The 14,508-nt window shown below is 44.3% G+C and overlaps 1 protein-coding gene across 2 annotated transcripts in view; it reads right to left on the bottom strand.

The window, feature by feature from the left end:
- LMCD1 (LIM and cysteine rich domains 1) overlaps positions 1-14,508 on the bottom strand; it is a 58,437-nt gene that overhangs the window by 28,507 nt on the left and 15,422 nt on the right. The gene's annotated exons all lie outside the window — the stretch shown is intronic.

The raw sequence follows: 14,508 nt of genomic DNA, 5'->3' as shown, positions 1-14,508 counted from the left end.
ATCAGTTACTGTTTACCAAGAATGGAGAAGACCAGCCGGGGAAGTGGCCATAGGGCAGGCAAGTGGGGAAGGGTGGGGTCCTTGCCAGTAAAAATGGAATGAGGCGGGGGCTTATTGCTGGCCTTTCAGTGCTGTCACCAGCCACCAGGGCTGTGTTGAAAACCCTCCGCTCTTCCCTTTATATTCATCAGCTCCCCTGGTCCACTTGTCACTGGAATGGAATCTTCCAGTGAGTGCCTCCTCTCCCTCATTTATTTGTGATTTATTGATAGGGTGTGATTAAACCAAAGCTACAGGCACAAACAAATGCACATGCTGCCACGTGTCTATCGCTCAAAGCATAACTTAAATATTTCGCTAAACCACGGAAAATCAGGAGCATTTGAAATCTGGTTGTCCTTTGGAAGGAGAACAACACCCGGCACAGGTTTTACTCTTTGTCACCAGCTGCTGCTGATGTGTTGAGACCCAAATGACTCTCAAACGGGGTCTTCAAATCAGCAGCATCATGGGAAGCTTGCCAGAAGCACAGACCCTCGGGCCCCGCTCCAGCCCTCGGAATCAGAATCTGCACACCAATAAACTTCCCGGGAGATTTGTATGACATTAAGATGGGAGAAGCCTGGGGTTAGTGTATGGATCTGCTGGCTGAGAAACTTCCCTAACTCTCAACTGGGGGTGGGGAAGACTTGGTGGCAGGTATGCATACGTACTATGATTTTATCAAGAACAAGTCTTCATCAACTAGTAAGATAAACGGATAAGCTCCTCATTCAACAGACATTTGATTCATTTAACCACTAATTTAGTATCTACTGTATGTCAGGCACAGGGATACATCATAAGATTCGGGTGTGCCCTAGGAGTACTCGCAGACTAGGGGGGGATGAAGAGAGAAACACATACTTATCACCTGCTCCTGGAAGGGGTAAGTTTGAGGCAAAGGAAGCTGCCTGTTGTGTGGCAGAGGCTGGACTTTGGAGCCTGGGAGACCAAGATTACCATCCCAGCTTCGGGACTTACCAGCCATACTGGCCTTGGACCAACTGAGCCTCAGTCTCCTTACTTGTCAAATGGGTACAAAGATAATGTATGCAAAGTGCCCATTCACATGAGGTACTCAAGATGGTAACTGCTGTTGTTTTGCACACAGAGTTTAGGTGCCCAGAGGGAGGTGTTAATAAACCTGTAGGGGAAGTCCAGTCAGGCTTCTTAGAAGAGGTGACTCTGGATGGGGGCTATGCAAAATGAGCAGGCAGAAAGGGAGAAGGGGATTCTTGGAAGAGAAATGTGTGAGGGCAAAAAGATATGAAAGGGCATGATGGTGTGTGTGGGGGGGTGTCTTGTATTCTGAGCACCCCTGTTTCCTCTTCCTGCTTTTAAGCAGGAAAAAAAAAGGAGTGAAACTTGTGAGTCCACCCTCACTGCTACTGTTAGAATCCAGAGAAGTACACGAAAGGTCACAGTTATTCTTTACCAGATTTCTCTTCCGTTGCTCAAATCTTCCCACAATGACACCTAGGTTTCACACCCCCCACTTTGACAACTGCGGTTTGCACCATATCTTCTCGTACTATGCTGTTCTCTAAAGTTTCTTTTTAATGTTTATTTTTGAGGGGAGGGGTGTGGGAGGGGCAGAGAAAGAGATGGACAGAGGATCTGAAGCAGGCTCTGTGCTGACAGCAGTGAGCATGAGGCGGGACTTGAACTCACAAACTGTGAGATCGTGACCTGAGCTGAAGTTGAACGCTCCACTGACTGTGTCACCGAGGTGCCCCCATACTATGCTGTTCTTATACACATTCACAACTTTGGAGAGTAAAAGCCACACTGCACATATCTAAAGGGGATCACGTTCCGACTTGTGCCCGTTCAGTGCTAGATTCGCGTTGAAAATTGAAAACAAGAGCATGCTCACTATCAAGTCATCGTCCTAAGCTGCGGAGCTTTCACTCACACGTGGAACTTTACTCTCTAAGACCCTGGCATCTAAAACCTTGCAAACTTTGATCTCTCCTTTCTGCCTCCTGTTACCTTGGATTCTACTAGTTGAAATGCAGCCATCCTTCCGCACTTAATGTTTGAGTGATTCAATGGTTATTTTGGAAGGTATACAACGTATGAATAAGGCTTCATTGTTGGATTGTTTTAGACCCAGAGGCAGCAAAGCCTGGAAACAGAAGAGCTAGGTGGAAGCATTTCATAAGTGGCAAAACACCCTGCGTGTGAGCATTGCCATTCTTCTAATGAGCGGCAGATTCAACAGTCATCCTATAAGGGGATTAGACCTGATGCTTGGCCGGCAGGGCTGAGCTGCTGGCTCAGGGTCTGGCTAGAACTAGTGATGTAAGGCAGCACAGAAGAGCACGGGCCTGCGGCGGGGGGCTGGCTCTATGGTGCCAGCTCTGACATTTATTAGCTGTGCGGCTAGAAGCGACTCATTTCCTTGCCCCATCTAAGTTGCTCCCCTGTAAAATGAGAAAACTGGCCTGGATCGAGGTTGTTGGAATTCTGTTACCCAGAATCCTCTTGTATGATGTGTTTCCAAATGGTGGATGGCTCTTCTGCTGGACCTTGGCAAGTAACTGGTCTTGCAGACTGTGAGGGTTATGTGGGTTGCTGCATGGAAAGGGCTTGGCATGCACATATTATGCACCGAGTGTTTGTTCTTGTTGTCACTGTACCTTGTGTAAACAGTCTGAGAGACCCTGAATCAGACATTCTAAAAACAATTCTTTTCCCAGCTTCAGAATTCTAGAGAGCTTCAGAGGAACTACTTTCTAAGCGCATACCTCATAGACTTTCTTACTGTCTACTTTGCTTCATGTGTGCAAATGTTGTCTCTCTGACTAAGGGGAGGAGGCAGACAGTTGGCCTTAGCCTTCATCCTGCTAGTGGGACAGTTTCCATGGTGACAGAAGTCCATGGGAGAGAAAAATAGATGGCCTTGCAAGGAAGCAGCAGATTTGGGCCATCAGGACACACTTGCAGCCAGTTTCCTGGCTGACTGCTTAGCACAATAAATAGCCATTTTGTCCACTGTGTGTCATTTATCCAGGAGCCAGACAGACCTAGCTATCTGGGACACAGAAAATGATGATCCTGTTTATTGAGGGGAGGAAAACACCAAGCAGAAACAGCGTTTCAAACAAGACATTCTGGTTTATAAACAGTAGGTTTCTCCGATGCGGACTCGGTCTCAGATGGAAGATGGCCCAGTGGCTGCTCACAGTGGTTCACAGTAGCTGAACACAGAAGAGCTTAAAAGCAGCCATCACTTTAAAAAATGGGTCCCTGGAATGTAGCATGTACTCTAACCCTTTTCTTGAGGGGAGATAAAATGTTTTGACAATTTTCTTTGGCTCTGGAGGAGTAGGATGTTGTGGAACTGAATCTTGTCAGGGACTTGAAAGGACTTAGCTAGGCCAGGAGCCGTGGGGGCGCAAGGGCCACGGGGCGCAAAGGGCAGGGAGCCACAGGGCCTTCTCCTCACTTTGAGCATTTCCTTCAGGTGAACCGCCAGGGGAAGTATTACAGGGAGGAGATGTAGCCAAGAACAAGGCAGGACGGGGATGAAGAAGGGAAAAGAGGACATACAATACGAAGTGTAGGAGTGAGGATTTGGGATTAGAAAATGCGAGTTCTCCTCCCATTGTGTAACTCGGTGTTCTCCTCTGAGAAATGGGTTTTCCCTGCCCTTTCTGCCTCCACCAGGCTGTAGTAAGCCACAAATCAGATTAAAAGGTTGTTTGCAAAGTAAAATATTTACCATCGTTAAAAACAACTTATCCAAACGTTGAGCATGAGGCAGAAAAGCGGGTGGCACATCTTCTCAGTATCATATGGTGACAATGACCTTGGCCCTCACTCCCCACCCCCATGAGGATTATCTAGACAAATTTACTTTGCTTTACCCCAAGACTTGGTGCAGTCACATGTTAACTTACAGATTTTTTGTCCAGTAAAGATACAAATACAAGCAGTTTTTGTCTTTTTTTTTTTTAATTTTTTTTTTCAACATTTATTTATTTTTGGGACAGAGAGAGACAGAGCATGAACGGGGGAGGGGCAGAGAGAGAGGGAGACACAGAATCGGAAGCAGGCTCCAGGCTCCGAGCCGTCAGCCCAGAGCCTGATGCGGGGCTCGAACTCACGGACCGTGAGATCGTGACCTGGCTGAAGTCGGACGCTTAACCGACTGCGCCACCCAGGCGCCCCAGTTTTTGTCTTTTTGAAACAGATAACCTTAAAGGTTATGGTTTATTGTCCTGCTGGACATTAGCTAGTTATGTACCTAACCCATCAATCTTGTCCTAACATTGAAATATACAGCCCTTCAGATGCTTTATGAACTGGCCTAAATATCTTACTGATTACTTTATTAACTAATGAGTTGAGTAAAATCTTTACTAAGTTTTATTGTATATTTGCACAAGAGTTGTGATTTTATGTTTTTGAAAATTTTATCTTAACACCATCACATGCACTCCTGACTCTCCATGGGTTTGCTTTCTGAGCTGGGGTGTTCTGAATATTGACACTAAATTCTGTTTCAAGTCAATTACCCTGACTTTATTTTTACAGGTAAAGTCTCTGAGCATATGTGTTCTTTGTTTTTTAAGTTTTATTTATTCTATTTTGAGAGAGAGAGTGAGAGAGAGAGAGCAGGTGAGGGGCAGACAAAGGTAGAGAGAGAATCCCAAGCAGGCTCCACATTGTCAGCTGTCAGCACTGACATGGGGCTTGATCTCACGAACTGTCAGATCACGACCTGAGCCAAAATCAAGAGTTGGACGCTTAACCGACTGAGCCATCCAGGAGTCCCTATAAGCATATGTGTTATTAAAAATTATTAGCCAACATGCTGTTTCTTAAAAACAAACCTTTTCCTCCCCACCAAGGAGAGAAGGTAGAGTCAGGGTAGTGAAGAATGGGGTGGGGTGAAATTATGAGAAGGCCCAGAAAAGAACTGCCATCAACAGGAAAAAATGATTCCAGCAATGACTCTATTGCTATCAACAATTCCCAACTATTAACAGCTTGACAATCCATGGATTGATCTTACTTACTTAAGCATTTTTCCTGAACAATTATGATGACACTATGAAGGATAATCATTATTCCTAAACAACGGAGGATGCATGACAGACTGAGAAAGGAGAAGCAACTTGTCCATTCAGAATGGTCTGTGCTGGAGCCCCTATGGGGAAGGGGGGGTCCCCTCACTCTACCTTCATCTGTACTTCAAGCCAAAATGTTATAGTTTTCCTAATGACTCTGACTGTAGCTAACATTTATTGAGTAGACCTCATGTGCCAGGCATATGCCAGGCATATTCATAATATTTATGCTTGACAAGCCTGTGAGAGAGGTACTGTTAGTGACTTCCTTTTCAGATGAGGAAGCCGGCGCAGAGAGGTTCAGCCTCTTCTTCAGGATCTAATGGCTAGCAAGTGGTGAAGCCAAGAAGTGAAACCAGGCGGGTCTTACTTCAGAGTTGTGCTCTCATCTGATCTGCTCTGGTACTTTCCATCAAGGATATAGCACTTGACAGTTTACAAAGTATATTTACATTCCTTATCTCACTGGGTTTTCACAACAACCTTAGGATGTGGACACTTTGCATTTGTCTCATGAAAAAAAAAAACTGAGCTCATAGATCTAATGGGATTTGCTGCTCAGGACATAATTCATACTCATGTTTTTGGAATCCAGACCCTATGATTTCCTACCACACTAGGAGTCTCCAGACCTCAGACGGCCTCCTACAGGTCTAGCCCTGACTCTGGGCATTAGGCCAGTTGGATCCAAACAGGCGGGACAGTGTGTCTGTAGGAGTTGGGGGGGGGGCGGGTTCCAGGTTAGCGTTGGGGGCAGTAGTACAAGGCCATGATCACATTGGTCTCAGTATTTTTACCATCCAACTCTGTTCTGCTAAATAAACTAAAGTATACATGTTCAAGGCAATGGACAGGCTTTGAAGACAGCTAGAGAGGCAGTGGTTGGAGGAGAAAGTGAATCAGAACCACAGGCAGTGCCTGTAGGAGAAAAGCACCAGGGTATTGGCTTCAGTTGATTTATCTGCTCCCTCCCTGGAAGCCCAAGTGAGGGGCGAGAGGTCACTTATGTTTAGTACCAGACTGGGGAGCTGGGGCTCACCCTCCAACCCAAGGTCTGGAGATGATTGGACAGACAGTGGCTTGGGGGACAACATGTTGAAAACTGTCTTCTAGAAACTGTTACCACTTTAAAAAAGAACAAAATCATAATAACTAAGGCAAGAGGCAAGTCATTTTGGGGTTTATTCTCAAGTATTTCCTTAAAAAAAAATTTTTTTTTATGTTTACTTATTTTTGAGAGAGAGAGAGAGAGAACTTGTGTGAAAGGGGGAAAGGCAGAGAGACAGGGAGACAAAGAATCCGGAGTGGGCTTTGCACCGACAGCACAGAGGCAAATGTAGGGCTCGAGCTCACAAACCTTGAAATTATGACCTGAGCCGAAACTGGACGCTTAAGCAATTGAGCCACCCAGGCACACGTATTCCCAACTCCTAATAATTTGTTTAGATCAAGGATACTCACACCCATCTCATTTTGAAGTTGAATTAAGCCACATTAAGAGGGATAAACGTTGTTGAGTGTTAGATGTCTCCATTCTCCTAGAATGTGGCCCACTTCACCAGTCCAAATTTATCTATTTTTACTTCCATATCATCTACTATTTCTACCCAGATTCTCTTTCCAATCACTTGAGCCTCTGGAAGTTCTCTGAAATATACACTGGGGTTTGTTTTTTTGTTTTTTTGCTCAGGCTTATCAAACCTCAGGAAGCTTCAGCCCCACCTACTCTTTTGAGACCAGCTCATGTCGCATCTTTTCCATAAAAAAGATAATCAGTTGCAGCTGGAACGACTACTAGGCCTTGCAGCCTTCCAGCCACTGTGCTAAGCCCAAGCTCAGGCAAATCTTACACCGCCTAGTGGTGGTTCTCAAGGTGTGGACCCCCACACACCTCGGAACTTGGTAGCAGTGCAAATCCTCAGTTCTCACCCCAGACCCACTAACTCAGTTACTTGGTGTAGGGCCTAGCCATTGCTGTTCAAGCCCCCCAGGGGATCTGCATGCACAGCTCAAGTCTGACAACCACTGATCAGGCTGTGCATAAAGGAACTGAAGGAAACGGATGGTCTTGGTTTGCTCCAGACTGAATCAGGGCTTGAATGCAGGACTTTTAGTGCTGAACCCAGGAATGCTCTGGACAAACCACAACGAGTTGGTCTCCCTAATTAACACTATTCACAGAGGTCAAATTAAAGTCCTGGTGCTTAGAAATAAACCCAGGTCTCTCAGAATCCCCAATCTCCATTTTAATTTAACCAATGCACTACAGGCAATGCCAAGAAATGAAATTTTCCAGGTATTTTGGGGCCCTTACACTTACTTCTCAAAGAACCCATATAACTGTAGAACTGCAAATGCATTTGGTGCCAGGAATTAGAAAGAGTGTGCCATGACATTGTACTTTAGTATGGGGATTTGGCCTGGTCTGCATGTGTTTGAAATTAATCAGACACTCTGATTAGCATGAACATCAGCTGGGATCTAGCTAACAAGAAGACTGTGGTGTAGCAGGTCTGGGATGAGCCTTATATTCCGTAGTTCTACCGACCTTCCAGGGAAAGCTGATGCTGCCAGTCCGGGGACCACGCTTTAAAGAGCAAAGGGCTACATCAGCGGTTCCCAACTTGTCTACACAATAGAATCACCTGGAGATCTTTTAACACTTCTAAAATCCCCGCTGCATGCCACTGAAATTTAGCCATAATTGCTGGGGACAGGCAACAGACCTCAGTCATTTGGGAAGTTCTCTGGAGGAGCCCAATGTGCAGACAAGTTTGGGAACAACTGGGCTTCCCCATTGTACCCTCAGCCACTACAACTTGGACTCTGGCTCTCAGCTCATCGGAGAGAGACATCTCCTCCCAGACTACCATTCCCTACAAGGTGAGATTTACAGCATGTCTGATTTTTGTTATTTCATTTTGGTTCCTTCTTCCCTGGCATAAGCCCACCTCACAGGCATTCATGCCAAATGCAGTAACTCTCTGAATAGCCAGACAGAAGGGAGACCACAGCCCTTCCTCTGCTTCTAAATTTCCCTGGCTGGATGACTTATTGGATGACTCCCACTGATGTTGAGATCCTTTGCCAGGCTTGAGGTCAGGGTGGTCCTCCCTAAACCTGGGGCCCAAGTGGGGACTGACTGAGAGGTCCTGCCAGACAGAGGGGCCCAAGCTGGGACACTCAAGGCCCAGATGGTTACAAGCTGCATCGTGGAAAGTTGTTTTCCCCACCCCCCACTTGAGAAGTGTGATCCTTTCAGAGACTGACCTGGCTGAGAAGTGTAATGGGGGCCTTATATTTCATTGTCCCACTCAAGAACCCCATGGCCTCGACAGGGTCTGAACTTCTGTGTTTTTTCTTTTTTTCTTTCTTTTTTTTTTTTTTGAAGCTCTCCAGTGATTGAAAGAATGAGTTGCCAAATAGCCTTACAAAATCTTAACAGAGTAATGAAATCAATACACTTACTAGTACAATAACTGTCCATTCTTAATGTCAGAGTTACATTCGTCACCCTTCCTGAACATAAACCCTCCTTGTGACATGTCCTGTGTGCCACCAGAGGTAAAGACTGGGGCCCAGAAATCCAGGGATGCTGGATGAACAACACAAACTCTTATATTAGGGTGACTTTGGGCGTTATTCCATATTCCATATACATATATATATATATATGTATATGTACATATGTATACATATACATACACACACATATATACATATATACATGTATATACATACATGTATATACATATATACATGTATATACATATATGTATATACATACATGTATATACATATATACATGTATATACATATATGTATATACATACATGTATAGACATATATATACACACATATATGTATATACATATATGTATATACATATATATACACACATATATATGGAATATTATATATAAAATGGGCATTCTCCATCTTGTCCCCTCCAATCTTAGGCACAACTGTTGCCCTGTGTTGATCTCCTGCCTCTCTCTCCTCCCTACTGATACTTGTACTCTGGCTGCAGAATCCTCAAGCCAGGGCTTCAGTTTGTGGCCAAGAAAACCCTGTTTCCCCAAAGAGGAGATGAAAAAGTGGGGTGTGTAGCCTGGCCTTAAGGTGGCTGGCTTCAAATATGGTACAGAGGAGTGAGCAGAAACTTACTTATTCAAATTTCCATTCTGCACTGACTGACCTATGCTCTCTATAATGCCATGCAAATTAGCCATGGAAACAACTTAGGATAAAGTGCCTCCTAAAACCACAGCAAGTCTCACAAAGGCAGCAACAAAGACCTTGTCTACATCAGAGGTCATATCTGGGGACACAAATATTCCTCAGGGGATTGTGTGTGTGTGCATGTGTGTACATGGATGTGTGTGTGCAGATGTATGTGGATATCTATGTGGGTATGTGTCCACATACACTGTTTCTTCTCCATGGTTGTTCCCTGGGCGTTTCTAGTCTTCTGTCTGGACAAGCACAGATGTAACGAAATCACTTCAACTTAGATACCCTTTTCCTGAATTGTGTAATAAGGATAAAAATGCATAGACTAAACAAATTGAGATTAGCCCAGCTGATCTTGTACTCAGAATTCAATGGATGGAAAACTTGTTCTTTTTCCTTTTTGTTTTTAAAGCCCAATCCTATTTAAAGCAGCAGAAAAGGAAAACATTTAGTGGCTGATGAGCTGATGGCAGAAATGCTTGAGTTGTCAGTATTTTGGGGTATAGATCTGATTATCTTTCCTGTTAAATGGTTTGAGTGTATTAAGTTGATTCCTCAGACCAGCTGTGGTTGAGAGTTAGTCTGATGAATTTAGCTCATGTTAGGAGTGTCTGGTATCCCAAATAAAGTTTTGAACAAATGCCCAACAAAAGAGCACTTTTTACTCTCTATAAGAAAAGTTTTTTGTTTTTGTTTTTTGTTTTTGTTTTTGTTTTTGTCAAGATGGTTTGTCCAGGCTTGACTCTACGAGAATTTGTGTTTGGGACAAAATACAGAGTACATCATGTTCTCTTTACTATTCTTCCTCTCTCAACACATGATATTTAACAGGTAAAATTAAGTTGAAAGCAGGGCAGCCAGCAAGGAGAAGAAAATTCACAGAATCCCAGCACATGCTCTAGAGGGTGTGAAAAGTCATCAGGATGCCCGGCGACCCCAGCCCATTGGGGTGGTGAAAGAAGCTTTTCGCTCCTCTGTCTACCCTGCCAGCTTCCCCTGAAATGGGTCCCAATCCATCTGTTGAGTCTCCTTGATGACCATGCCCCTGGAGTAGTTCTGGAAACTGCCACCAGTTCCGCCCATTACCTCTTCAGGAAGCTCTCCCCTCTCCTGTCCTTTCTAAGCTCCTAACCACCACGTATGACCTGTTAGACACCCATCCACATGCATGCACACACACGTGCACACATCCACACATCCACACACGGCATGCATATCCATGAGTGCGCACGCACACACAGCCCTGTATGGAACATTTTCTATACTTGTAATCACTTGTTTGGTTCTGTCTTCTCCTCCAGGGAAGGAAATTATTGGAGATTCCCAAGATTCACATGTGTGAACAAAAAGGGTTAATCTAGCTATGAAAACTGAATAGAAAAGCAAATCCATATGGGGGAAGGGAAATGTGAAATGAAAGCTTTCTCTGTTTAAGACCCTGCTCTTGCCTCCCTTCCTATCCACCCCCCCCCCCCCCACCTCCTCTTTGAGCCAACCTTCATTGATTTGAGGCTGGTTTCAGAAAAACAGGAATGCCCAGACCCAGGGCCATGAACAGAGTGGGCACACGGAAGCCTGCCTTTGGGGTAGCTGGTTCTAACACTGCAGCCCATCCAACAGCTGACCCCATCCTTAACTGTCTGCATCCTGAATGTCTCCGCTTGATTAGAACAAGTTATTGCAACCATTCTTTCCCGTTATCAGGCCTGGTTGGCTGCGTCTGTTAGTAATGTCTACCTCTTACCACATCATCACTAGGCATAACGGAGCAGGCACTGTGAGTGCTCCGCTAGCCAAGATAGGGGATTATCTACCCCCTTTTTCTTTTGCTTCCATCTGCCTTTTGGGTAATTTTACTCTTTTGTATTTTTAGCACTTTCATCAAAAATAGGCAAAAAAGCGATAAGACTCAAATCAGTACATTTTCCAAGGGTTTGCGGCTCTTGGAAAGGCCTGACATGAGGGAGCTTTGGACAAAGGAGCTGTAGCAATTGCATGAGACGATTCACATGGCTGGGCTCCTTTCCCACTTGGCGATGGCCGGAGCCCTTCAAAGTGGGCAGTCTCGAAATATTTGCAGAATAACTCTTCTTTCAAAGGTGATGGGGCTGGGGTCACTTTGAAAAAGAGGAGTACAGAACAAGGCAGAAAGCTCCAAATCCTAAAACGAGTGCTCCATGCCTGGATGATTGCATCTGAAGGCAGCGCATGGAAAACGCTGGAAGTTGTCAGGCCCTGCTCAGGACTCTGCCTCCATTGTCGAACATTCCTTTGGTAGTGCAGAAATGATGGTGACTGAAGGAGAGAGATAAGCAGCCCGTGTGCTGCCAGCTTCTTGCTGACAGCTCATGGGTACATGTGGTTGAATCCAAAGCAGGTCCACAAATTTTACGTGTAAGGGACCCTGCTGGACTGAAGTGATAGGATTTTCAGGCTGAACTAATATTTTCCTTTGACACCAGCTTCCTTTGGACTGCCCAGGCTAACATGAATAGTGAATTGCACAAACGCAGACTGCCAAAACCACTCTCTCCTGTTTTTGAGAACTGCCTAGTTTTAGACAGGTCAGCCCATTATTTGAGGGCACACTGCTTAGTTAAAATAGTCAGTGGGGGGAGGGTCCTCCTGCCCTCCCCCCCCCCCCCCACTCCCAACATCCAGACTTTTTATGGATCTTTTGAGACCACTAGGTTCCCAAAGTATGGGTGTTGTTTTCATTGACTGTGAAAGGGATTCCCACAGGGCAAGAGCTGACCTAGCATTTCTTGCCAAATTGTTTGCAGAGGCTCCAACATATCTTTTTTAAACTTGTCTTTTTTTTCTTTCACTGATAGGCCCTGCCAGTTCTTGGGAAGATGTAAGTAATGCCACTAGTTTTGCTAGGAGCCAGAAGCTCTCCAACCCCCTTGGGAATTTTATCAGAGATTTACCAAGTGGCTTGAGGGAAATTAAGATAAAATAAAGTCCTTGTAGGGTTTCTTTACTCTCCCCTCCCCCATTTCCTAAATGAGAACAAGCTGTTGGTGTCCCCAGGCCTAATACCTTCAGGCCATACTTGGAAATTAAAATCTAAGTGGCTTCCTACTTCTTAGGTTTCAGCCCTTAGTAGACTCCTCCTCAAGTATAAAACTCTAAGCTTGAGGCCAGCAATACTTAGTTATTATACCTCCCCAGTTTTTATAAGACTCCTGATTTTAGTGGCCTGATGTCCTAAGAATTTTTTCCTAAAAGGATGTTAATTGGGTGTATGTGTGTGTGTGTGTGTGTGTGTGTGTGTGTGTATGTGTCTGAATTCTTGCAGCATTACTGATCTAAGGATAACACACTTTTATTGGAGTTAATTTTGGAAATGGAGAGACTTAGCAAACCAAGTTGGAGAATTTTTAATCTTGCTTATCCGAATCTTAACATTGTAATAGGGAGTGTGCCATGTAAAAGTACAGCACTGTTATTAAAAGTCTGAAGGCTTTGCTTATGCAAATGACTCCTGCTGGGAATCGCACACATAAATTCTCAGGTTAACTTATGACATTGGAAGCATGGAGACACGCACATTTCCTTCAGCCAACATTGGTGCCTTGATGTTAAGAAACCACTTCCGTTTTACTGGAGTGCCTTTACCAAGAAGGTTTCTTGGTTTAAAACAAGTACCCTTTCTTATAAATGACTTCCCTCTTCTTTTTCTTCGCTAGCATATGTTTTTCAAACTAATATTAAATATATCTTCAAATACTTAATCCTCTCCTTGACTTTCCCTCTCCATAATGCACCAGTTGTATATACTTTATATAGTGGAATTCTATGTTTAAGAAAATCTGACACAAGGAAATCATAGTCTTAGAAATAAAAAACACTTTAAGGGCATTTAGATCAAGTTTTTGCAAGCTAGTTTTATGAAACAGAAATCAGCACTTGGTCACTCACCTTGCAAATAATTCATTTTCAAGGTCTCACCTTTGCAGCTCATTTAACACAATCAAAATGTAGTCAGAACTATGGAAACCAAGTCACTTTCCAGAAAGTTATCTCTTGAATAAATTTAGGATTATTCATTTAACCATATGCCCCAGGAAAGATCATACATTCCTGTATACCTCTGAGTCTGCCCATATGCAGTTCCTTCTGTGTGGAACATTTCTCTCTCCCCTCACCTAACTCGTATTTGTCATTCAGGTACCCCTATCATAGGGTCTTAGAAAACCCTGTATCTTATACTTCTTTGTAGCACTCATCATGATTATTACTTAATCCTGAATATAACTCTTCAATGACATTCTTTCCTGCTAGACAGAAAGCAACATGGAGGCAGGGTCCCTGTGTGTCTAGTTTATTGCTCTGTCACCAGTGCCTCAAATTCTGCTTTGCACATAGTACCTCCTTAATAAACATGTGTCTGACTAGCTTCTTTTATAACACTTTCATTTTTGCCTTCGATTAATGCTTCTTCAGTGTTGCGTTAAAAGCTAATGCGTAATAGATACCCTTCCTCTGAGGTGAATGCCTGTAGGAAGAGTTGGGAAAACAAGAATCAACCTGATTTCCTGTAGTTTCCAAGATTCTAGCCTCCCCTCGTTGCCCAACCCGTCTTAACAGCCCTCCCCAACCGCTTCCTCCTCCCCTCTAAGGTTCCAGCACTTGTTCTTAATGTTTACTTATTTTTGAGAGAGAGAGAGTGAGTTGGGGAGGGGTCAGAGAGAGAGGGAGGCACACAATCAGAAGCAGGCTCGAGGCTCTGAGCTGTCAGCACAGGGCTGGAACTCACAAACCATGAGATCATGACCTGAGCTGAAGTTGGACGCTTAACCAACTGAGCCGCCCAGGTGCCCCATTATAGCCTCTTGATTTTCAACATGCTTTTCTCTCTTATGCATTTGTCTATTCAATGGCTTCAGTATTCTCTCCAGCTATCAGTGTTCCCTCCATGAGTGCTTTCAGCTCCTGGAATCTCTTCTTGGATAGGCTGTTGGCACTCCCACCTCACCTTCTTTGCTACCCAAACCCACTGGTTCTCCCATCTTTATGGTATTCCTACCCATCCAGTCACCCAGACCTGTGGTCTGCATACCAGTCAGTTGTTCAAGGCAAGTAGACATGGAAAGAAATGCTCTTCTTCTTGGGCAGAATCCAGCTTTTCCTCTTTGAGGGGCCCATTTCT

This window comes from Prionailurus bengalensis, chromosome A2, assembly GCF_016509475.1.
Source record: "Prionailurus bengalensis isolate Pbe53 chromosome A2, Fcat_Pben_1.1_paternal_pri, whole genome shotgun sequence".
Classification (NCBI taxonomy): domain Eukaryota; kingdom Metazoa; phylum Chordata; class Mammalia; order Carnivora; family Felidae; genus Prionailurus; species Prionailurus bengalensis.
The sequence above is the reverse complement of the archived record's forward strand: the minus strand, read 5'-3'. Positions and strand labels throughout refer to the sequence as shown.